Genomic DNA, 24,827 nt, shown 5'->3' on the forward strand with positions numbered 1-24,827 from the left:
CTGGGTAGGGAGAAGCTGATCCTATAGTACATTGAGGGAAACCACAGGGCCACCCACCAAGGGCAGTGGAGGGGGAAAACCCAGGGGAGCGATCCCAGGGGCTTGAGAGGAAGACTTGGGCTTTATTTTTGCTTGTTTGTTTGTTTGTCTTGGTTGGCACTGAAAATTCTGAAGAAGGCCTCTAATATTCTCATATAAGGTAAGTTACCTCAAAAATTCCTCCTCAGGGAGCCTGATTAAAGCAGTTGCCTGAGGGCCTGCCTCAATAAACAAGGGAATTGGAAGCTGTGTAATATAAACATTTTTTTCCCCTGGCTTATGCCAGCATTCACAGATGCCAAAAAGTAGGCATAATATTGCCTCCGAAAATAAAAAGTGATTATACTCTTTCTAACCAAGACTACCCTTAGCAGTGCCAGTGACTATCACAAGGCAGAGAGGAGAATTATATTTTGTGGTGTTGTCTTTGGAAAACTTCCATTTAGAAAACTGTACAAGGAGCAAATGTGTGTCTTGCTGAAGATGAGCTGAGTGTCCTTGTGGTCAGGGTGGACTGGTGGCTTAATAGAGCTTCTGAAAGCAGCTTTCCTACGAGAATGCATAGAGAATAAACTAGTTGGGGCTCGTGGGGATACCAGGCTTAGAAGCTTATCCTCCCTTATATTGTAATATTAACCTGGGAGAGGTATGAAGAGAAAGCATAGAGAATCTGGTACATTTTTCTTTAACCACTAGAGGCAGAGAAAAAATATAAACTTCACCCCACAATCAACTATCACTAAAAAGTTATATAGGGGCTCTTTTCCTCTGCAGTTGTAGCGTAAAATAAAGAGCAAAGATGTACATGTGTCCTTGATGAGTGACTATCTTATAGCAACTATCCTGGTCTTGGAAAAAAATTTGAAATAACCTTCAAGGACATCTAACAGTTTTACCTAAAAGTAAGCTAAAGGTCGAGAAAGTATAGGGCTTTGCAAGGGTGTGCAGTGGTTAGAAAGGTGGACCTGGAGTGAGAAAATTCAAATTTGACTTTAGATATTTAATTGATGTGGGAGCTTGGGTAAATCACTTAAGCTCTGTTTGCCTTACCTTTCTCAATGTAAACTGTAAAATGGGGATAGCAATAGCACCTCTTCCTCCCAAGGTTATTATGCAGATCAAATGAAATAACATATGTGAAGCGCTTAGCGCAGTTCCTGGCACATAGTAGGTATTATAGAAATGTTATTATTATTCTGCTTCTGTGGTATTTCTCTAGGTTAAATTTTGAGGATGATCCTATTCCCTAAGTCCCATCTTCAAAACTTCTCTATTATTATCTTCCCCAAAACTTTTTCCTTCTGTTTCATCAAAGAGTCCTTTACTTTCCCAAAAGGATAAGACTCCCATGAGCCATAGCAATTGGGATACCATCACTGTTTCTATGACCCCAATAACTTGAAATTCCAAAGGAAATCCAAACTGAAAAACCAAAGGGGAAATACTGTGCCTATGTTAAAGACCATATGCTTCAGATCTCAAAGAACCATAATAAGAACGTTTCCTTCCCTGGCTAACGAGGAATGGAGAGTGGAGACAAAGTAAAGTAACAAATTTAAATTACCCTTCTTGACACTAATGCATTGTTATAGGAGTTGTGAACTGATTCAGTCATTCTGGAGAGCAGTTTGGGACTAAGGGCCATCAAACTGTGCATACCTTTTGATTCAGCAGTACCACTACTAGGTCTATATCCCAAAGAGATCATAAAAAGGGAAAAGGACCCAAATGTACAAAAATATTTATAGCAGCTCTTTTTGTGGTGGCAAAGAATTGGAAATTAAGGGGATGCCTGCCTATCAGTTGGGGAATGGCTGAGCAAGTTGTGGGATATGAATGTAACGGAATATTATTGTTTCATAAGAAATGATGAGCAGGCTGACTTAAGGAAAACCTAAAAAGACTTACATGAGCTGATGCTGAGTGAAGTCAGCAGAACCAGGAGAACATTGTACACATTAACAGCTACATTGTACAATGATGAACAATGATTGGTTTAGCTCTTCCCAGCAACGCAATGATCCAAGACAAATTCCAAAAGATTCATGATGAAAAATGCTAACCACCTCCAGAGAAAGAACTATGGAGTCTGAATGCAGACTGAAGCACACTATTTTCACTTTTTTTTGGTGACTTTTCCCTTTTGTTCTGTTTCTTCTTTGACAACATGACTAATATAAAAACGTTTACATAATTATACATATACCCTGTATCAGATTGCTTGTCGTCTTGTGGAGGGGGTAGGGGAAGAAAGGGGGGGTAGAAAAAATTTGAAGCTCAAAATCTTATAAAAACTGAATGTTAAAAAAAACTATCTTCAAGTATAACTGGAAAAAATAAAATACTATTTACAAAAAAAAAGAAAAAGGGAAATATTTATCTGCCCCCAGAGAGAGAACTGATGAACTCTGAAGGCAGAGAATATCATAATTATTTTATTATTTTATCTGTATTGTTTTGTTTTACTTGCGTTTTTTTTGTAACATGGCTAATATAGAAATATTTTTTGCATGGCTTATGTATAATTGAAATTAAATTACTTATCTTCTTAAGGAAGAGGGAATCCTGAGAGGGAAGGAGAGAATTTGGAGCTCAAATTTAAAAAAAGATTGCTAAAACTTTTATTCCATGTAATTGGGAAATATTTAACAAAATAAATAAAATTTTCAAAAAACTAAAAATAAATTACCCTTCTTCCCTGCAGGGAAATTTCATAATTCCTTTGAGATTTTCTAACACAAAGCATCACAAATATGAAAAATATTCATGTATTCAAAAGTATTCATGAAAAAAATATTCTCTTTTTCCTCTCCTTCCCCCTCTTTGGAAGTTCCAATGAATTATGTCATCTCAGCTTTAGATGGGACCTTAGAGGTCATTATAATCCATCATGTATATGATCAAGAATCTTCTCTATAGCTTCCAATATAAAGTATTGGAATAAGTATATAGTAATATATACCATATATATATATTTAATAAATATGTAGTAAAGTAATTTCAATAAGTATATAGAATCCAAAAGGTAGACCCAAAAGAGAAATAAACATTTATTAAATGCCTACTGCATGGCAGACCAGGTGCTTTACAAACATCTCATCTGATCCTCACAACAGCCCTGGGTTCACTCTCATCTTCATTTTACAGTTGAGAAGAGCAAGGCAGACAGATGTTAAGTGACTTGCCCATAGTTGGTAAGTACTTGATGTAATTTTGTTTGTTTGGGAATGAGGAGTTTGGGGAAATTGTCCAGAATCTAGGATCATAGATTTAGATCTAGAAAGAACCTAAGGGGTCACCTCATTCTATTCTCTCCTTTTTCAAATGGCGAAATAGAGCTTCCAAAAAGATAAAGTGATTTGCCCAAGGTCTCACAGGAGTGATTGGCAAAACCGGAATTTAAACTCAGATCATCTGATATCAAATCCACTATCTCCCAAGGTGCCATGTTGCTTCTACGTTTGTGGATGGGTGCAGATTTTCTTCAATTATTCTTTTTCTTTACCAATCTATCTTCATACTTGCATACTCTGTGATGCTGAGTGAAATGGCATTTGTTTAAAACTTTGGTTATTTGGGGGGAAATTGCCAAACATTTAACTTTTAATGAGTGGACTACACATTCAAGGTTTCAAAGCATTTCACTGATGTGGGAATCTATGGTTTTACTGACTTTCTTCTCTGACATAAAGTACATGCCTTCTTATTTTCAGTAATTTTTTTTGGTCCATATCTTCCCATAAATCCTCAGTGTAGAGCCAGTGCATGAATAGTCATTCTCTGGGCTTTCAATATTGTGTATCCCAAAAGGCCTCCTGCAGTTTTTTGTATTAAATATCAGGTGCCTTCACTTTTACAATCAATTAAACTGCATTTCACTGAAGTGCCACCATTACATATGACTCATCAAAGGGAGTGGTTGTCTGTCAAAAATAGGCAGCAAGTGAAATCTTTGAGGCAAGTTTCCATGATAAGGGTCTCATTTGCCAGGGTCATTTAAGCTGCACAGTGTTTACTATTTATTATACAGGCTTTCTTGAAATGGAAACTTAGTGCTGTATATTTTGAATCCTCTCTTACATTCTGCTGTGCACATCGCAATACGTTTTCTTCTCTTCTTTTGTATGTAAGTTTTTAGTATTGTCTTCTTTTGTATGTAAGTTTTTAGTTTATTTAAGTTTAAAATATATTTCTTTTTCTTTTCTTATTGTGTATTTATGTTTAAAATAAATTAGTAAAAAACTGCACTAAGACTTTAGGAACACTCTACATTTCATAGAAAAACAGCATATCCACTTAGTTTTCTCTTCATACATGAACTTAAAGATGTTTTTTCATACTTCTGGAAATTGAGGCAGACAGAGGTTAAGTAACTTGCCCAAGGTCACACAGCTAGTCAGCGTCTGAGACTGGATTTGAACTCAGATTTTCCTGATTCCAGGTCCAATATTCCTAGTCTAGCTCTCTCATTAGAGATTTTTAGCAATGGCGAGAACAAAATCTTAAGTCAAACCAAAGGACATTTCATTATCGCAACTCTAATTCTTACTACTTGTAAGAATTGAACGACTCACTTACTGTCTGTAGATCTCCGTTTCCTTATCTGTAAAAATGAGAGGGTTTGATCAGATGATGTCTTTTAGTCTTTTAGTCTATAAAATATATAATTTGGCATTTTATACAACATGAAACCAAATGAAACATACTATTTTTATTTATTAAAGATGTTTTCCAAAGTAGGTCATATAAACTAAGACTACATCTTCTATATGTACAATAGTTCTCATAGTAGGCAGGTCTGTGCCAATTCCCCTTGACTGCAATGCCTTTCCTCTGAGATTGTCTCTGATTTGTCCAGTATAAATCTTGTTTGTGCATGGCTGTTCGCATGTTCTCTACCTCATTAGACTGTAGGTTACTTGAGAACAGAGACTGATTTTTGCTTTTCTTTGTATCCCCAATGTTTATCACAGTTCCTGGCACATAGTAGGTGCTTATTGATTGACTGACTATGCAAAGAAATCAAAACAAGGCTTAAAAAACATGATGGCTTAGGTTTTAATAACTAAGAGAACTCTTGGAACGAGTTCCCTATGTCCAGGAAACCTAACAACTGTGGCTCATTGCTATTTCTTGAATGCATTCAATGCCAGTAACTCAGAGGTATTGTCCCCCCATTAAAACAAAATAAAAACTCCACAAGAACATCAAAGGTCTGAGCTGTGGTATTTCACCAAAAGTGTCTGCCTGGCTGCTCTAAATCTCTTTTCCTCTGAAATGCTGGAGTTCACTCTTAAGTGTGACTCCTTCCAAACTGCCCTCGGGGAAGCCAGGCAACACAACTCTGTTAAACAATTAGGCTGGTCAGGTCATTCCACAAGGAATCTCCTGCCACAGCCTTCCTGGCTGATCTCCTTGTTGAGGTGCCAGCATTTTTGTCAATTACAATGCCACAGATTTCTTGCTTACCATTGTCAAAAGGCATTTATTACTAGGTCATCTGGGTCTGTCGTTGGGCTGGGCACTGTACGCTAACAGACCAGGGTCCTGCCCATTTACAATCTCATAAGCTAGGCTACAATGAAATACTACCATTACAAAGGACCAAATGCGGAGAGGGTGTAGCTATTTTCCCTGGTGTCTTTTTAAAGAATGTGGAATGCAAAATCTATACAACCATTTTCCCGGATAAGTACCTCATTTCCAAGACAGATAAGGAATTAAGTCAATCTGATACACATAAGAGCCATTCTAAAATTGATAAAATGGTCAAAGGATATAAACAGGCAGTTTTCTAAGGAAGAAACCCAAGTTATTAATAGCCTCTGAAAAAACTTCTCTAAATCACTAATAATTAGAGAATTGCAAATTAAAGCAATTCAGGTTCCACCTCACACCTATCAGACTAGCAAAGCTGATTGAAATAAAAATAAAAAGGAAAATGGTGAAAGTTGGAGCAGCAGTAGAAAAATACACACATTAATGTCCTGTCTATGGAACTGTGAATTGTTCACAGCCATTGTGGAAGAAATTTGGAACTATGCCCCAAAGTTATTAAACTATGCATTCCTTTTGACTTAGGGGGTATCATAACTAGGTCTGTTCAACTCAATAAATACTGATTAAGTGCCTACTATGTGCCATGCAGTGGGCTAAACACTACTGGTACAAATAAGAAAAAGAAAGATCATCCCTGCTCTAAAGGAACATACAATACAAGAAGACAATGCATAAAGCAAGATAAGGAGGATGGGGAGGGGGGTTATAGAGGACATGATGTTCCATGGAGTTTAAACCAAATGAGACTGCTGATGGACAATGGAGAGTTTCAGTGTTGTAAAAACCAGTTAAGTAAAACCAACTGACACAGTGACCCTATTTAATTGTGTAGGTGCCATACTCACAGTCTCACATCTTTCCAATGAGATTATAGAGATCATACAATGAGCATTTGACTTTATTTTAGTGTTCTTTTCATTTACTCTATTGTAGTCATTTTGTATATTGTTTTCTTAATTCTGTTTACGTTACTCTTTATCAGTTCCTATAAGTGTATCAGTGTTTCTCCAAATCCTCCATATTTGCCATTTCTTAAGACTCTGAAAGTTCAGAGCCCTCTATAATAAAGGAATACTTTGTGAGAAGCTTAATGCTCCACTCTCCAGACTCTCCAGCCCTCTAATCAGAGGGAACAGGGAACTTAGGAAGCTGGCAAGGTTTTAAGCATCAAAAACTGATTCAATCAATAGATGAAAAAGATCAAAAAAAGAGTAAAAGGACCCATATTTATAAAAATAATTGTATTAGCTCTTCTTGTAATGGTCAAAAACTGGAAATCAAGGGGGTGTCCATCAACTGGGGAGTGGCTGAATAAATTATGGTATGTGAATTAAGAGAATATCGTTGTGGTATAAAAGGTGTTGGTTTTTGAGAAACCTGGTAAGACATATGAACTTCTGCAGAACCAGAACTATTTAAACAATAACACCAAGTCTGTAAAGACAAATCACTTTGAAAGACTTATTGTTTAATCATTATTCCAGAGAACCAAAGATGAAATATACTACCCACCTGGTGACATAGAAGCAATAGAGCCAGAGTGAAATTGAGACATATATATTTTTTGGACATGGTTAGTGGTAGAGGAGGGGGGATTTGTTTTACTTGCAAAAAATACATACACACACATATACACATACATATATACATACATGTATTTGCTATAAGTTTTTTTCTTTTTTACTTTTTTCAACTGAGGATGGGAATAGGTGTGAGGGATTTTTGTCAGTTCAAAAGAAGAAAATAAACCTAAAATAAATTAAAAAGGTAGAACCTAAATTCTAGCAAGAGAAATATATGTATTCTAGGGAGGAGGGGCAAATAGGATTATAAAACTAACAAGAAAATGCCATAGAATTTATTTACTAATTTATTTTTTATTTATTATTAATTTATTATTATTTACTAATGACTAATACTAATAAATACTAATTTATCCTCTTCATTTTATAGACAAGGAAACTGAAGCCCAGAGAGAGGAAATGAGTTTAACAGGGTCACACAGATACTACAATGCAAAGTCTTGATCTTCTGTGTCAAAATCCATGGTTCTTTCTATGCTACTACCCTGCTTCCTACCAAAAAATCAGCAACTGTGACATCAGAACCAGTTTCAAGAAAAAGGCTATGGTGAAGGGAGATGGAATCCAGGTCCACATTCATAGTAAATTTTAGGTCAGCTAAGAGGGATCCACAGGTACCAAGACTGTAGTTGTGGGTTTTATAGGAAGAAATTCTACATGGAGAACATCAAAATCTATCAAAGTTCTTGAATCCTGAATGACCCTGGCTGAGATCCTATGTTTTTAGGAACAATTCTACATTTTCAGGAAAGAACTTCACTTTCCCAAGGTGAAGATATCTCAGCATGTCCAGAACCAGCTACATTTCTGAGATCACACTAGACCTAGAGTCATGAAGACCTAAGTTTGAATCTCTGACTCTACATGAATAACCTCAAACAAGTCACAACCTCTATTTGCCTATTTTCTCATCTGTAAAATGAGGAGAGTACCTACTTCAGAGATTGTTGTGAGACTCAAATACCAGAGGGTGACTGAATACTTTTTTATAAAGACTTTTATAAAGGTTTCATCATGTCTGGGGTCAAGTCATAGTGCACACACATGTTCCATGTCCTTGATCTGCTCTCCTTAAGTACCTGTTCTCCTTAGTTGTGGGAAGTTTTCATTCTGGGAATATTTCTGTGGGTACCACACTCAGTGCCTCTGGCACAGGCCTCCTGTTCCACTGAGCTTTGTTTTGACATCAAGATCTGTCCCTGTAGGTAATTATGCATGTGCCAAGATTTTACCAAAATAGTGGGATTATTTTGGCTTCAAGGCGTCAAAAAGAATTATAAAGATTGGTTAATATATCTGTTCTACGTAGTCAAAGGGTGATGTAAATAGATACATATGTAGGCATTGTAGATACATATATGTATGTATATACATACATGTGTATGCACAAATATGTACACATAAGTTTACTATGTGTATATGTGTATGTAATACATACGTGTGTATTTGTATATATTTATATGTGCATATAAATACATAATTATATTACATTGTTGAAGAATTGCCACTCTCATTGCTGACTATAGGAACAGAGGTCAGTAATAATTTTCGACTCTTAGAGCTGAGAGACCTTAGAGGTCATCTAGGCCAAACCCCTGTCTAATGTGTACTATCTAACTCACCTCATCTTGAGCTTGACAGGGGACCCACAGTTTCACAGGGGACCTCATTCTGTTTTCCTCTATTTAAAAAAAATTGATACCCTTTATTTTTTACATCACTTTTACTTCCAGATAGTTAATAATATTCTATTATGATAAACGGGTATATTTAAGCAAAGCAAATAATACAGCATCCATGCCTGAAATGTATGCCTCATGTCATTGCCCTGGTCTACCACCTACCTGCCAAGGGATGGGAGGGCATGCTTCACCATCAATCTACTGAAGTCATGGTTGCTAACTGCTTTGATCAGAGTTCTAAAGTATTGCAATGTTAATTCTTTTTTATGCTATTATATTCATCTTATGAACCCTGATTCTTCTTATTTTATATTAGGAAGTGCTAAGTGGGCAGGCAGGGCTGCCAATCACTTTCACGTGTCCTGACTTTTTTGTAGCCCATCCCTATGGGCATGACTTTCTCTTCAGCTCTTCCCTTGGCCCTTCTCCTCTGAAAAGAATTTTTTTTCTTGAATCAGGCCCAGGAACAAATGCCAACTACCAGCAGCGATGCCAGTCCATCTTGTTATCTATCTATGGCTGCTGACGCGCTTGCCTAGGAGAAAGAGAACAAACATTTATGAAGTGTCAAATACATGCCAGGCACTGTTCTAAGTCATTTACAAATATTATCTCATTTTTATCCTCTTAACAACCCTGGGAGGTAGGTGTTATTTTTTATCTCCATTTTACAGTTGAGGAAACTGAGGCAGACAGAGGGTAAGGAACTTGCCCAGGGTCACAGCTAGCAAGTGTCTGAGGCCAAATTTGAACTCACATCTTTCTGACTCCAGGTCCAGCACCACCTACTTCACAACCTAACTGCCTAGAGAAATCCTAGTAAAAATAACTGCCTCTGCCTGCGAAGTGGTAAATTTGACTGAATAACTTCATTCTTTAGCTGCTCTGAGCACCTAGTCAGAGATCACACTTTGGCAAAACAAAGTTTCAAATTTTTTCTCTCTTCCTTCCTCTCCATTTCCAATTATTTCTCTCTGATGAGTTTGACTATTATAAACAGACACAGTTTAGCAAGGAGGGTGGTTAACAGTTCTCTCACATTTTGTTGGCTCAGTAAACAAAGTTAACATTCAAATAAAGAACAGTAAACTTATTTTTAAAGAATGAAAATAAAGCCTCCCATGACCTAGGGAAAGAAGCATCAAGCTCAGACATAGACTTACATGGGTGAAAGCTGGCTCTACCTGCAGCCTGAGAAGATTTCAGCTATGAAGAATCCCCCCTACATGTACCATGTCTGATGTGCTCACACAACTCATCTCATAATCATCCTCTTTCCACCACTATGGCCTCCAGCTCTATACAGTTCCTTCTCTTCTCTTGTTTTCACAGTAACAATGGATGAGAGGGGTGGGCCTTAGAACCACAGGAGCCCAATTGACTAGACACTAGGTTATGTCAAAGCTCCCTGGTCATTCACTAGGAGGATTCTGTTTGAAATCAGCAAATATCCTGATCTGGAGTTCTCATCTCCTTCTTGATGCCTGGAGGAGGGATAGTCAAGACCATGCTACCCTTGTTTTATTTATACAAATCTTCTCAAGTTTCTCTGAATTCTTCATATTTATCATTTCTTAGAGTATAATAATATTCCACCAAGTTGATAAACAGTAATTTGTATAGTCAGTCTTCAGCTGATGGGTGTGAATTTTATTTCCAATGCTATGCTACTATAGAAAAAAGTGCTACTAAAAATGTATTTGCACACAGGGTGTTCCAAAAGTCTTCGTTCAGTTGGAAGTATTATAGCTTTTGGGACACTGTCTTTGTGCCTCTTAACCACCTTAGGGATTCTACCCCAATGGCATCCCTTGGCTATATAATTTAGTGGCTTTTATGGAATAATTCAAATTGTTTTCTAAAAGAGTTGGACCAATTCACAGGGCCTCCTGTGAATTAGTGTGTCTGTTTTCCCCCAGGGGTGGCAAACCTACAGCTTAGAGATCACTTGTGGCCTTCTAGTTCTTTGAGTACAGCTTTTTGACTGAGTGCAAGTTTTAAAGAACAAATCCTTTTACTAAGGGGATTTGTTTTCTGAAGTTTGGATTCAGTCAAAGGGCTGAACTTGAGGACTTAGAGGGCCTCATGTGGCCTTGAGGCCGCAGGTTCGCCACCTCTTCATAGCCTCTCAAACGTTTGCCATTTCCATCTTTTTGTCACCACCAGTCTTATGGTTCTGAGGTGAAAACAATCCGAGTTGCTTTCATTTTCATTCCTGCTCTTCTTAGCTCTGCCACATTTTCCCCACCTTCCATTTTCCACTCAGCTAAACATGTGACGTGTTCTTCCTTTTTAAGTTTCTTTTTTTAATAAGCTAAACATTTCACTACACCAAGAAGAAGAAAAAAGGATTGAATATGAAACTGAGAACTTCAAAATTTTTATCATATTCACCACGCTGGGCATGTTGTTTTTCTACCTGTCATCACTGGCCAAACTTAGTCACTTTGTCCCAATCAGGTATCCTTCTACCTCATGCCTCCTAGGCATAGAATCATTTTCCTTATCCTTTCTACTGTATCACCTAACTCCCCTCCCCTAAATCACCTCTCCAATCTCACCTACACTAGGAAATTATTTCCATTTATTCCCACTTGACCTTTCCCTCACATCAACAGAATCCCTTCCCTTCTTTTATTTTCAATCAATTTTGACAATTACTGTACTCATCTATACATAGATATGTTAATTATAAGCTTATCTATCTTGTTTCTCTTATTAGACTATATACTTGGGGACACAGACATTTCTGATCTTTAATAATTATCATCTGATTTCAAACACAATACAATGCACCCTTTAGGCTGTAAGGTTTCAGTGATTCATTGTATTATTTAACTCTCTTTTTGAATAATAGTAGCTTCAATGGATACAATTCATTCATTTGTGGGGGCTTGTTTTTCTTTTTTTTAAAAAAAAAATTAAATTAAACCTCATTTTTATTATCTGTAGTGAGGAGATGGATGAGATGGCCTTGGACTCCCTTATAACTCAAAATGGTATTAGCAACTGAAAGTGAAGAACACTTCAGACCTAGTTAGCGGGAGTCTCGTCCTGTAACTTTTCCCAGTGCCAACAAAATTACATGACAACATATAAGTGAATTTGGCTAGAAAAAAAACTGTAAACTGAGGAGAAATGTGCTGTTATTCCTACCTACTTACCTACCTACCTAACCCACCATCCTGCCTTTATTGTGCCTTTATGTCAACAGTGAATCCTTATTCTTCATAGGGTTATAAATTTAATACTAGAAAAGAACTTAGATGTGATTTAGTCTGTCCCCCTCATTTTACAGTTGAGGAAACTGAGGCCTGGAGAGAAAAAATAATTTTCCTAAGGTTAAACTGGTAGCAAGTGGCAAGGGTTGTGACTTTGAAGCCAGACCCTCTCCTCAAAGTGGTCTTTCCACTGTATTATGACTCCCTTGATGCTCTGTTTTGGCCAGAGAGAAACCTTGTTGTCGCCTTCAAGATGCTTTGCAGCTCTTTGTTTGTCCTGGAAATAAACCCAGACCACCCTTGTAAAGTACCATCTCTCAGGTAGAACTTATCCCTGTCTAATTCCTAGAGGAGGGCATCCGTCATGTTCCTATCAAAGGACACATCATGACACTATTTGACAATTTCATGTCTTCAAATCTTGTTCCAATTCAATTCTTGCAATAAATAAAAATGCCAGCAGAAGAAGAGCTGAACTGTCACTGCACTTCACCAATTTTCCCAAGGAGCAGCAAAAACTTTTTTTTCATAAGTGCAAGTTTTGGCAAAGTTTCCCAAGTGTAATCAACATGAGGATTTCATTTCTTTTTGTCCAGCAACAGTTTTTTGGGTTACTTCTTTTTTACTTTCACAGAAAAAAAATGTGTGTGTGTAAGAGAGAAAGAAAGAAAGAAAGAAAGAAAGAAAGAAAGAAAGAAAGAAAGAAAGAAAGGAAGGAAGGAAGGAAGGAAGGAAGGAAGGAAGGAAGGAAGGAAGGAAGGAAGGAAGGAAGGAAGGAAGGAAGGAAGAAAGAAAGAAGGAAAGAAAGAAAGAGAAAGAAAGAAAGGAAGGAAGGAAGGAAGGAAGGAAGGAAGGAAGGAAGGAAGGAAGGAAGGAAGGAAGGAAGGAAGGAAAAAGTGGAAGAGACAAAGGAAGTGAGAAAGAGAGAGAGAGCCGGGAAGACAGACAGAGACAGACAGAAACACACAGAGCTAGTCACAGAGATTCAGGGACATAAAGAGACAGACAGACAGAAACAAGGAGGGAGAGAGAGAGAGACAGATAATTGAAGTATGAAGTGGAGACTTTACCATTTTGGGGGGAAAGAGACATCAAATCGCCATTTTTATCCAGAAAGATTTAGGTATTTTCTCAGTAAAACCCATATTGGGGTGATAAACAGTACTGGATATAGGAAATCTGAAATATCACCTTTGTTTTCATGAAAAATAGAGAGAGGGAAATAATGTAAAACTCCAAAATGTTTTCTTTTCTTCTCTCCTCTTCTTTCTCTTTCTTTCCTTTCTCTTTCTCTCCTTCTTTCCCTCCTCTTTTCCTCTTTTTCTCTCTTTAAAAGAGAACGTTCTCTTTGGCTAGGAGTGCAAATGTTTTTGCACAGCTCAGCTTCCAAACGCCCTTTGATGACTGCCAGTTTTTTTTTTTTTTCATAATTGAAAGATACCTTTTAAAATGAACTAGCTGGTTCTCAGTTGAGCAGCACTTTGCAGAGGCCTCCCTACATCTGGACGCTTCTATTCCTTTAGCAAGGCATAATTCCTTCATGACCTTCCTTTAAGTCCTGGAACTTTGAAAAACACACTTCTACGAGGACTGTTTTGTATCTTTGGTTCAGATCTCTTATTCTCCAGTATTTTGATGGAATGCTCAGTGGGGATGCCTGGCCATTCTCAGACAATCGGTTCGCATGTGAGAGCCTTATTGGACTTCAATAAGAAAACTACATCTCACCTTCATATTGAAAACTGCAGATGAGCAGAACTAGCTAAGCAACCAAATAAATAGAGGAGAGGCAAACACTAATCTATAGAAGGACAAATATTATTTTTATAGCAGAAAAGTCTGCAGGAAGACACAAAAGTATGTTTTCATTATACTCCATCAAGATTTTTAATAAAACTGCTGTTCCTCACATACTTGTATTTAACTGGGAGATTTTTTCCTATGACCCAGCATGATACTAGCATCTGAATCCACTAAACTTTTGAGTTGTAAATTCAATTTTAAACTTTTGATTTAAAAAGCCTGAAAAGCATATATCACTCTAGGCAAAGGGAAGCTAATACTAATATTATGAAGTTTTATGAATTATTACTTTCTAATCAGGGGCAACAGTCTTTCTTACAGGAATGAGATAATCCTTTTCACAAGTGGTACATCATCATCCAAGTTCTACTTACTTAATGTTGGCAAAGGAAAAAGAGAGAAAGAAAGAAAGGAAGAAAAAAGGAAAATACAGACAGAAATATAGAAATTCAGAAGGAAAAGAAAGACAAGAAGAAAAGAAGGAAAGAAAGAACAGGAGGAAGGAAAGAAGGAAAAGAAAAATTTTTAAATTAAATTCACCTAAGTAAAATCTGACCAAAACTTTATGCTTGAGAAGTTTTGAATATTAGGTGTCTGGAAAGAAAGATTATGGTATTTTTATACTGTTAATGAGGGTTTTTTTTTTTTTACTACTTATATGTTTGTCACCAATAAACTTGGCTTCATAACTTAATGTGGCCATTGGGAATGCTGGAGGTCTCATCCCAACTCATATTCACACTGATGACTCAGATCAGAATAAGACAAATTACACTTCCCTCCCTGGGTTCCCAGGAACCCCTAAGGGTTTGGAGGTGTTTCCTCTCATTCTTTTGGCTCTGGCTCCAGTTTCATTGTGTTCTCCATACTATTAATCATCAGTGACCAATTAATATTAATTATTTTTTGAAAAGGATATTATGCAAAGATGGAGCAAGAACAAATGTACAAATAGTTCACATAACACACTTGTGTACCCACTATTCACACTACTCCCTTGGTCCCTGGAACAAAACACTCCATCTCTTGGTTCTGGAGATTCTTTCAGGCTGTCTCCCCCCCACCCTTACCTAGAGTGTTCCCCCTCCTCCACTCTGACTATTGACTTCCCTGGTTTCCATTAAGTCCCACCTTGTACAGGAAGCCTTCCCCAACCTGTCTTAATTCCAGTGCCTTTCCTTTGTTAATTATGTCCTATTAATCATGTATGTAACTTGTTTTGCATGTATTTGTTTGCATGCCATCTCTCCCATTTGACTGCCTTTTTGCCTCTCTTTGAGTTCTCAGTACTTAGCACAGGACCTGGCACATAGTAGGTGCTTAATAAATGTTTATCAAGTGATTGATTGATCAACGTTCACTTCTAAAGATGCTGGCCATCTTTGATCAGTTCTAGGTCAAACAGATCACTTAGGATTTCACTTCTCACTCTCTGAGCTGACCACAAAATCCAGTGTGGATTCCAGTTCCCAGAACTCCAGTGGCTTGTGGTTCTGACCTTTTGGAAGCTCACAAGGTCATAGCTTTTTCTAAGACTGCTTTGCTTAAAAGCAAGAAAGAACAAACAGAAAGCCAGAGACCCATATTAATGGGCCACATGTGGAGGCCCCCCCCTTCCTGCATCATCTCCCTCACTGGAACAGCAGCCAGGCAGTAAAGACCCAGAAACCTGGGTTGTCTGGTTAGTGCCTTTAGAATGTTCCTAGTTCCAGCTCAGCAGCCAACTAACAGCCCATCTCTTCCCCGTGTGGTTAGCTGACCACAGCTAGTTGCAAAATTCGGCCCCTGATCCAAATCAGGGAGTATGACCCTTCCATTGCATGCCAACATGCATCTTGGAAGCAGCCTTTACCACATGGGGATTGCATGAATTGGCTCCCCCTCCCCCACCTTGTTACACTAAGAATGCTGAAACAGCTGTAATACAGTAAGTGAGTCATTTGGACCATGAAAGAGATGGGACCAAGAAGGAGACATGGGGTTGTTCGGTTGACTTCCTGCTATTTTTTTTCTTTTTTCTTTTCAATTTCCATACAAAGAACTACTAGTATCTACTAATCATCTAATAGATTCCATGCTGTTGAAAACTTGGAGAGGCAGACAGAGCTGAACAGCAAAGCAGGTGTTTAGTTAAAAAAAATACTCCTTGGATTTTTATTCCCTTCTCATTTTTAATGAAGCAAAAATACTGCAAGAAACAAAAGACAATCCTGTTTTCAGAATTAAATTCAACCCCTAAAGGCTCTAATTCTAATTCTTCTCAGTGTAGATTTTTTGGGGGGGAAGAATGAATCTTAGGATAACAGACTGCACAAACTTTAGTCAAAGACAAAAATCAACAGCTGAACAAAGGATGCATTTCTAATAAGAAATCGATAGACTATGGGTGTTGGCTAACAGTATATTAAATGGAATTAATTCAGACTCGAACTAATTTGTAATTTGCATTACAGGCCTGGCCTGAGAAATACTAAACAATTCAGATGCTAATTGGGCAAACTGCTCTGTCAGCACAGCAGAAGGCATTGTATATATTTGAATTAAATTCATTTCAATTAAAAAAAAAACATTTCTTAAGCAGCAAGTCACTCTACTAGATGCTGGGGATTCAAGGGTAAACAGCTGCAAAGCAGGCTTGTATTCCAGGAGTTTACAATCTCCTGTCAGGCATAAAACATTTACACAAATAAATGTAATGCAAGGCAGCATATGCTAAGTGAAAATGTGGCCCTTAGACAAGCAATGAGAGTTGAAGAGGAAGAGATCGCTTTCATTAAGGAAAAAAAAATTAGTAAAAACTCTAAAAATAAATAAATTTTATAGTTCAACTTGTTAATTAATTCATTTTCCCTGCCTTTATATGAATTAGTGAGATTTTATTCAATTGGGGGACATGGGATTTGGGCCTACAAGAGATCTTTGAGATCATCTAGTTCAAATCCCTCATTTGACAGATGAAGGAAATTGAGGTCCAGCAAAAGAAGCTTTCCCAGATCTCATAGCTAATAACTAGCCAAGCTGACCTTCAAAAACAGTTCCTCTCACTTCAGATCTGGTTCTCATCCCCACTGACTATAGTTATCTCTTCCACATAGCAACTTTCCCCATAGAGGTTTTGATATATCACAGGTTGGCATGAGAAATTAAATGGGAATTTGGGGGGAGTTTTGGGGAAGCCGCAGTTGACGCACAAAGGTCAGCAGATGACACAGAAAAAGTTTAGAAACTCAGAAATGCATAAACCATGTGTATAGTATCATATAATACCAACCCAAATTTTACAAGAAGTTACTGTAAACACTTTATAAAGAAAATGAAAAAAAAAAACACAAGTTTCTTCCCTGGTATGAAGGGAGGGTCAAAAACTTTTACATGGATTTTTCCGATTGGGGGGGGTGCCCCTAACCTATTCCCTCCACCCCCATGTAGAAGGGTTAACTGTACTAATTGATAACACTCTAAGTTCTGAATGAAACAAGAGCTCCTTGAGGTTAGGGGTGGAGGTACCCAATAGAAGAGATGTAAAGAGATCATCCGAGATGGGATTGTGAGGGCTCCCAGAGATGACAATAAATAGTTCCAGCAAATATTGATCATCCTGTCTAGTCTTCTAAGTGCACTTATCCTGGGCTGTCCCTATTGTCCTGAAATAAAGCCGAGTTTGGTTCAAAGTGCTTCATTCTGGTTCTATCATTCCTTTCCCATTCAACCACCCCTCCCCCCCACTACCCTACCCCCCTACATACAAACTACTACTATTCTATGACTATTTCTTATTCCCAGACTCAGCCATTCTGAACTACAAGGAAGATTATTGATTTGCAAGGCAATTAACTGGTCATGTAACTATGGCAAGGGATTACTGATGGTCAGGCTATTTGTTCCACTGGGATCACAATGATGTCAAAAGAAAGCAAAGAACTATCTTAGATCCCCTATGACCAACTATGAGAAGACATAGGCAAGAGTCACCCAGGATGGATCAGGCATTACTGTCTTGGGACCTCTATCATGGGAGGGAATACATACCCCTCTTAAGGGGATCACAGGTCTGATTTTGTGTTTTGAGTATTGGTGAATCAAAGTGCTATGAAAATTATCTGCCTTGGGCTATATGTAATGGATCGCCTGCATTAGAAATATAGCCTAGTCTAGCTGGCTTCTCCCTCATACAGCCTAGTCTCTTCCAAAACATCAAGAAACACAATCACACTTCATTTTTCTGGCACCATTGGTAACTAAACTATTCCATATGAGTGAACTTTCTGATAATTGATGTTTATGCTTTTAGGTACCAAAACTAGTCTTATTTTAACCATTTTAGTTTGAAATCTGCCTAAAATATATTGTCCCATTCCTGCCCTCTTACACAGAGTGAATCAAACTTAATTCACTATTTTCTGGATAACTTAGGATCAGTATTATGAATTATTATTATGAATTGACTGAAATGCAGTATTGCCCTCAGAGGCTTTCAGAGTTTCTCCCTATGGTAAATGGTCCCATATATCTTTAATATGTAACTACTCATTTCTTTTATGAATAGTTTTTCTCACTCCCCCATCAATGTTAGGTTCTCAGGCAGGATACCTACTTACGGTAGCTCCTTTTTCTGATCACCTCCCCATCTTTTCTAATTTGTTCATCCTTATCTACTATGGTCTACTATGTTAGAACTGTGACCGAAAAGTGAATAAGCTCCCAGGGAGGGTCTAAAAGGCTCTCTTGGAGTAATACTCAAGAACTTTACATATTTTGTATTATCTATTTTAACTACTCAGAGGTCTTTGCTCACTTCCTGGTTCTTGGCTGTGTTTCAAGATATTGAGGTTATCCTATAGTTATAGAATTTTAAAGCTGGAAAGAGTCTTTTAAATGCCTTCATTTTTATAGATGTAGAAACTGAGATCCTGATAGGTGGTATGATTTTTCTAAGATCATAGAGGCAATGTAAACAACATGGCAACTAAGTGGTGGAGTAGATAGATTGCTGGGCCTGGAGTCAGAAGACGTGAGTTTAAATATGACTTCAGATACCTACTAGTTGTGTGACCCTGGGCAAGTCCCTTATCTCTGCTTGCCTCACTTTTCTCCTCTGTAAAATGGGCATAATAATAACATCTAACTTCTACAGCTGTTGCAAGGATCCGGTGAGATATTAATTGTAAAGTGCTTAGACCAGTCTAAGTGCTATGTAAAGGTTAGTTATAATTGCCATTCTTGTACAACTGAGGTGGAAATTATCCTCAGGTTCTCTAGCTCCAGAGCCAGTGGTCTTTCCACTACATCAGACTGTCACTAAGTAGGCACAAGAGACCTTTCCCAGTCTGCTTTCCTTCTATCTGCTCCGATTCTACTTTGTATTTAACTAAATATTTATATGTGTTCTCCCCACTAGAATGCAAACTCCAATAGTACAGGCATTGGTTTTAACTTTTCTTTATATGTCCAGTACCTAGTTCTTACATGCTTAATTAATATTAAGCTGGCTTACATTACATAGACCAGTTCATTGCCCAGAAAATCAATAATTAACTAATTAATATTAAGTGCTTAATCAAAGTTTATTGATTGATTTATATGTTAATACATCAGACTCTTTTGAGTGTACCAACATACTGCTTAAATTCTCTAAAGAATCCAACATTTTAAGGGACAGAGTTTTAATAACAGTATTATTGTTGTTGAGTTGTGTTTAACTCTCCATGATGCCATTTTGAAGTTTTCTTGGCAGAGGAACTGGACTGGTTTGCCATTTCCTTCTCCAGCTCATTTTATAGATGGGGAAACTGAAGCAAACAGGGCTAAGTGACATGTACAGGGTCACACAGCTAAGAAGTGTCTGAGGCTGGATTTGACCTCAGATCTTCCTGACTCCAGGCCTGGCCCACTCTGCCATTTAGCTGTCAGGCCTCTGAAAATGAATGGTGAAGGGAGATGAAGTACCGTGTATAGAGAACAAGTAAGTCAGTCTGAAGGCTACATATAGAGTACATGAGGCAGAAAAATGTGTAATCAGACTGGAGATAGTTTGAAACCAGATTATAAAGGGGTTTACATTCCAAAGATAGATTTTGCTTTATTCTAGAAGTAATGGGGAGCCACTGAAACTTCTGGAGCAGGGAAATGACATGATCAGACCTACATCTAAGGATACCTTTATAGTAGCTTGTCCTTGGATGATAAATACACAAAGTTTTGTCAAACCTATTCAAAGTCTTTTTGATTTAATTCAAAAATCCAGGTTCATCTCCGTGACATTACCAGGCATTGGATGAAGACATTAGCGGCTCCTCTGTACATGCAAACAGAGATTTGACTAGTCATAGGGTAGCTATCTAAAAGCAATTTATTTAATTAGCATTGACAAGACCAGGCAATGGGTCCATAGAGAATTTAAACATTCATATCAACCAAAGACTCACAAGATTTAGAAAATGTTTTACTCTAGATAAATTGCTAGTGTTTTGTTTTTTTTTTTAATGGAATACTTAGGCTGTGGTGTTGTTAAAAAGCCTAAAAGAGGCCATTAAAAGAATTCTGGGACATTCCGTGGACATCTTAAGGCTTCAATATGTCAAGATTTTCTGCATGGATCTTCCCTTCCCTGACACAGGTGGCAACTTGGAAGATAGCCAGTAAGGCAAGTAAGTTCAATCCAGCCTCAGACACTAACTAGGTATAGGACTCCAAGTAAATCACTTAACTTCTGTCAGCCTCAGTTTCCTCAACTGTAAAATGTGAATAAGCACCTACCTTTCAGGGTCGTTGTGAGGATCAAGCAAGAATTTGTAAAATGCTTATCATAGTGCTGGCACAGAGTAGGTGCTTAATTAAAGCTTATTCCTTTCCCTTCCCTCCCATTATTATTTGCTGTGGTTGAAAAATTAATCATGCTGTTGTCAACTAGATGATCAGTCTTTCTAAGTGCTGCCAGGCTAATCTTAGAATAACGATATTATCCATTGCTAAAACCATACTCAAAGACTTTTCAGTTTATTAAGTATTTTCTAGTGCTTACACCTCCACTGCTATTGCTTTTGAAAATTCAGGGTTACTAGGGCACTCTCCAAGTAGAACTTTGTTATTTCTCTCTGGATAACACGTTTATTAAAAATTTGGAACTTGAAAATTTATGGAAAACACAGAAACCCACTGTGGCCAGCGTAGAGGCATCCTATAGGATCCTGTGGACTTTGAAGGGCTTTAGGAAATGACCTGAAATCAAGATTTATGAAAAAAGTGACCTGATCCACCTTACATGCGATTCTCTAGTCACACAGCAGGGGGAGCCCATGCTCATATCAATCCTGGAAGATGTGACAAATTCCAAATTGTGTCTAAACTAACGAATTCAGAGGCTCAAAATCAGCCCAAACCTTTTGTTGTTACAGTTCACTTATTCTGATGTAAACATGACTTCCTCTCTTAAAAGGGAAAGAAAGAGTATAAGAAATGACCAAGTGTTTTCTTTTGCATCAAATAATTCTTTAAAAACATTTAAATTGGTTAAGTGTAAATGAATCTGAAGTACAGATTCTATTTCTCTGTGTGAATTTTAAAATAAAGGCAAAGAATTTAGATGAAAGTTTCTCTTGTATTTTATTAAATTTAAAATATTTGGAAAAGGGAAGACAATTAATGCATTGAAAATACACTTTGGGTCTCAATCAGTTTCCAGTACAGTACAATATTCTCATTTTTGAGCTCTCCTAAACCATAGTGAAGCTTCTGCTTGGTTGGAAACCATCTTTGCTTTGTCTACAACTGGCATATGACTACTGATTTTACCTCTGGCTAATCTAGCACCAGTAGCTTCCTCCCAGAATTTTGCCCTGTTCTTGGCCCAACTGCAAGTTGCAATGACAAGTCCAGACAGGCAAGGATAACGAACAGGCAGTTGTGGGAGGGAGAAAGGGAGAAGCCTCCTTATTAGACGAAGCAAAAGTTTCACAACTTCTCCATTCTGCTTCAGGGTACAATGGAAAGCCCAGGTCTGCTGATACTCAATATCTTCTTATATGTTTGATCATTATTTTTATTCATATTTATGATCACTGCAGCAAAAGGCTTGCTAAACTAGTAAATTTTGAGAGATTATTTTCTTTAACCTTTCCTCTGTCTATCTGATTGGAATACAGAATGAAAATTCAATTTAGTGCTGAGTAACAGAAAGGTTAGAAATTAGGAACTCCTAGGAATCAAAATGGAAACTCAAAAACTTTTGGAGAAGAGCAGGGATCTGAGAACAGATTGGAGAATGTATGGTTGAAAATCATCAACTGTCCAAGAAAGAAGTCTTTGGGCATCATGGTAGGAGTTCCAGGGAAAATTTTCTTTTATTTTCTCTCTTGTTATTTAAGATAATGTTTGCATACTTTCTTTTCTTAATACTGCTTTCTCTCGCGTTCTGCCTACATGATTTGGGTTCCTTTACTATTCCGTTTAAATACTGATATCTGAGGTTTAATGTTACCCTGCTGGCCTGTTGCCTGTAAATACAGGGCATGAAAAAGGATAAGTTGCTTAACTCGATTCCCCCCTTGAGACACACTACATTAAAAAGATACACCCTGGAACTCTGTTGAGGTTGTTGGAAAATGGGGAGTGAGTAACAGTGTAGTGTTTGAGAGAAATTCCCCTTTCCTAGTCGAAGTAGATAATTTCCAGATTTATTAATGTGTCCTGAGCCTGTATTTCATATTTGTCAAGGGTTCCCTATTCCTATGCTTAACAATCATCCTTTGTATAAAAGCTCTGGATTAGTTTGGTACCTAACAAATGAGAAATAGGAGAAAGACAAATGACCGGAGTCAAAGTTGTCAGGCATCTGAGTGGAGCCCACTGAGGCCCTGATTCCAAGATAATGACCCATAAAAGAACCTTTTCTGGATTCTAGATCTCAGTTTCTTCCACCTCCTCATCTCACACAGAGAAGAACCACTCTTTTCCATAAATTTTTCTGGTCTTGATTCAAATGCCTTTTTAATTGTTTTTAGCATTGAGAATGCCAATTGTCTCTAAGGCAACGGAAAGAATGCTAGAATTGGAGTCAGAGGGCTAGGGTACAAATCATATATATGCATGTGTGTATGTGTATACACATACATACACACATATTCACACACAGATATATTCCAATTATTCTAGTATTCTTATATATATGTTTATGTGTATGTATACATATACACACATGTAAATATATGTCTCTAGACCTCAGTTTCTTCATCTGTAAAATGTTAGATTAGATAACCATTAGATCCCTTCCAGCCCTAAATCCTTCTTAACCTAAATTCCAGTGATGGAGTCCTTATCCTTTTTTGTTTACTATTGACCCCTTTCAAGGTCTAGTGAAGCCTGTGGAGCTCTTCTCAAAATAATGTTTTTAAGTGCATAAAGTAAAATATATGTTTATAAACGAAACCAATTATATTGAGATACAATTATCAAAATACTTTTTAAATCCTTGGTGTCTAGGTTAACTCCTGTTTAGTGACTGATGGTCCCAAGTAGTCTTGTTATGTTTCCCAATTCCTAGATTGAATTTACTCTATGTTAACTTGCCACCACTGTATTTCTATAGCTGTATTTCTAGAATTCTATTACTAGTTCATTTTCCCAAATAATCTTATCTTTTCTATTCTTATGAAAACAAGACCACCTCTCCTCCATGAAAACACACTGATATACAAGCACATTCATATAATCCCTATCTATCCTCAATCCTATCTAATTCTCATTTCTCTTTGAGGCTAAACTGCCCAAAAGCTACAATTCAATTGTTCAAAGCCTCTCCTTCCTCTTTATATGGGTACAGAACAGTCCACCTGCAATGGATCCCATTTATTCAGTTCATTTATTCAGTCATGTCTGCATTCGACTCTCTGTGATCTCATGTGGGGTTTTCTTGACAGAGATGTTGGAGTGGTTTGCCATTTTCTTCTCCAACTCATTTTACAGATGAGGAAACTGAGGCAAGCAAGGTGAAGTGACTTGTCTAGGGTCACACAATTAGTAAGTATCTAAGGCTGTATTTGAACTCAGGGAAATGAGTCTTCCTGATTTCAGGCCCAGCACCCTATCTATTGTACCACCTAGATGCCCAGATACTACCTTCTTCTGCTAGTCTATTATTTGCTTAAGTAATAATTATTTTTAAAAGTTTTATTGTTATCATTTAGCTTTGCCTAACTTTCATTTCCTAACACATTCCTGAGGCAACTAGGTGGTCCTGTAGTTAGAACTCAGACCATAGATAGCATCAGGAAGGCCAGAATTTCCAGTCCAGCCTCAGGCATTTACCAAGTAGTTACATGAATTTGAACAAGGCACTTAACCTTTCTCACACTTATGAAAATAATAATAACACCCACCTAACAGGGTTGTCTTGAGGATCAAATAAACTAATAATCTTTGCAAACCTTAGATCACCATATAAATATGAGCTATTATCTTTCCTTCTAGTACTGCCAGAGAGTAAACCTTTGTAACAAAGAATAAAAAAGAGGGAAAAAATAGTTTATTAAAACTTATCAGTAATTGGCTAACTCTGATATTCTGTGCAGTGAATTATACCCATAGTTTTCTGCCTTGGCAAAGTTGAGAAAGATTCATACTTACGTCTTTTCTTTGGGGAAAAAATTGGTCATTATAATTCCATAGCATTCAATTTTTTTCATAACATTCAGTTCTGATTTCATTGTTTGCCTTGATGCTCCCTTGAAAGGGAAAGGGCACTAGCCTCCTCTCCTCCTCCAAGCCCCAATATATCTCTCTTTATGGTTACTCACAGAATTAGTAGCCAAAAGACAAGAATGACTGAGGGAAGGTCCCAAAGTTCCATTGAGTCAGCAGCTTTTCCTGTTGAATGACCAATTCATCTCCTTCTCTCCTCTGACACTGCTAGGTCCTTGGTGTAGACCCTCATCACCTCATGCCTG

The sequence above is a fragment of the Notamacropus eugenii genome, chromosome 5 (assembly GCF_028372415.1).
Source record: "Notamacropus eugenii isolate mMacEug1 chromosome 5, mMacEug1.pri_v2, whole genome shotgun sequence".
NCBI lineage: Eukaryota > Metazoa > Chordata > Mammalia > Diprotodontia > Macropodidae > Notamacropus > Notamacropus eugenii.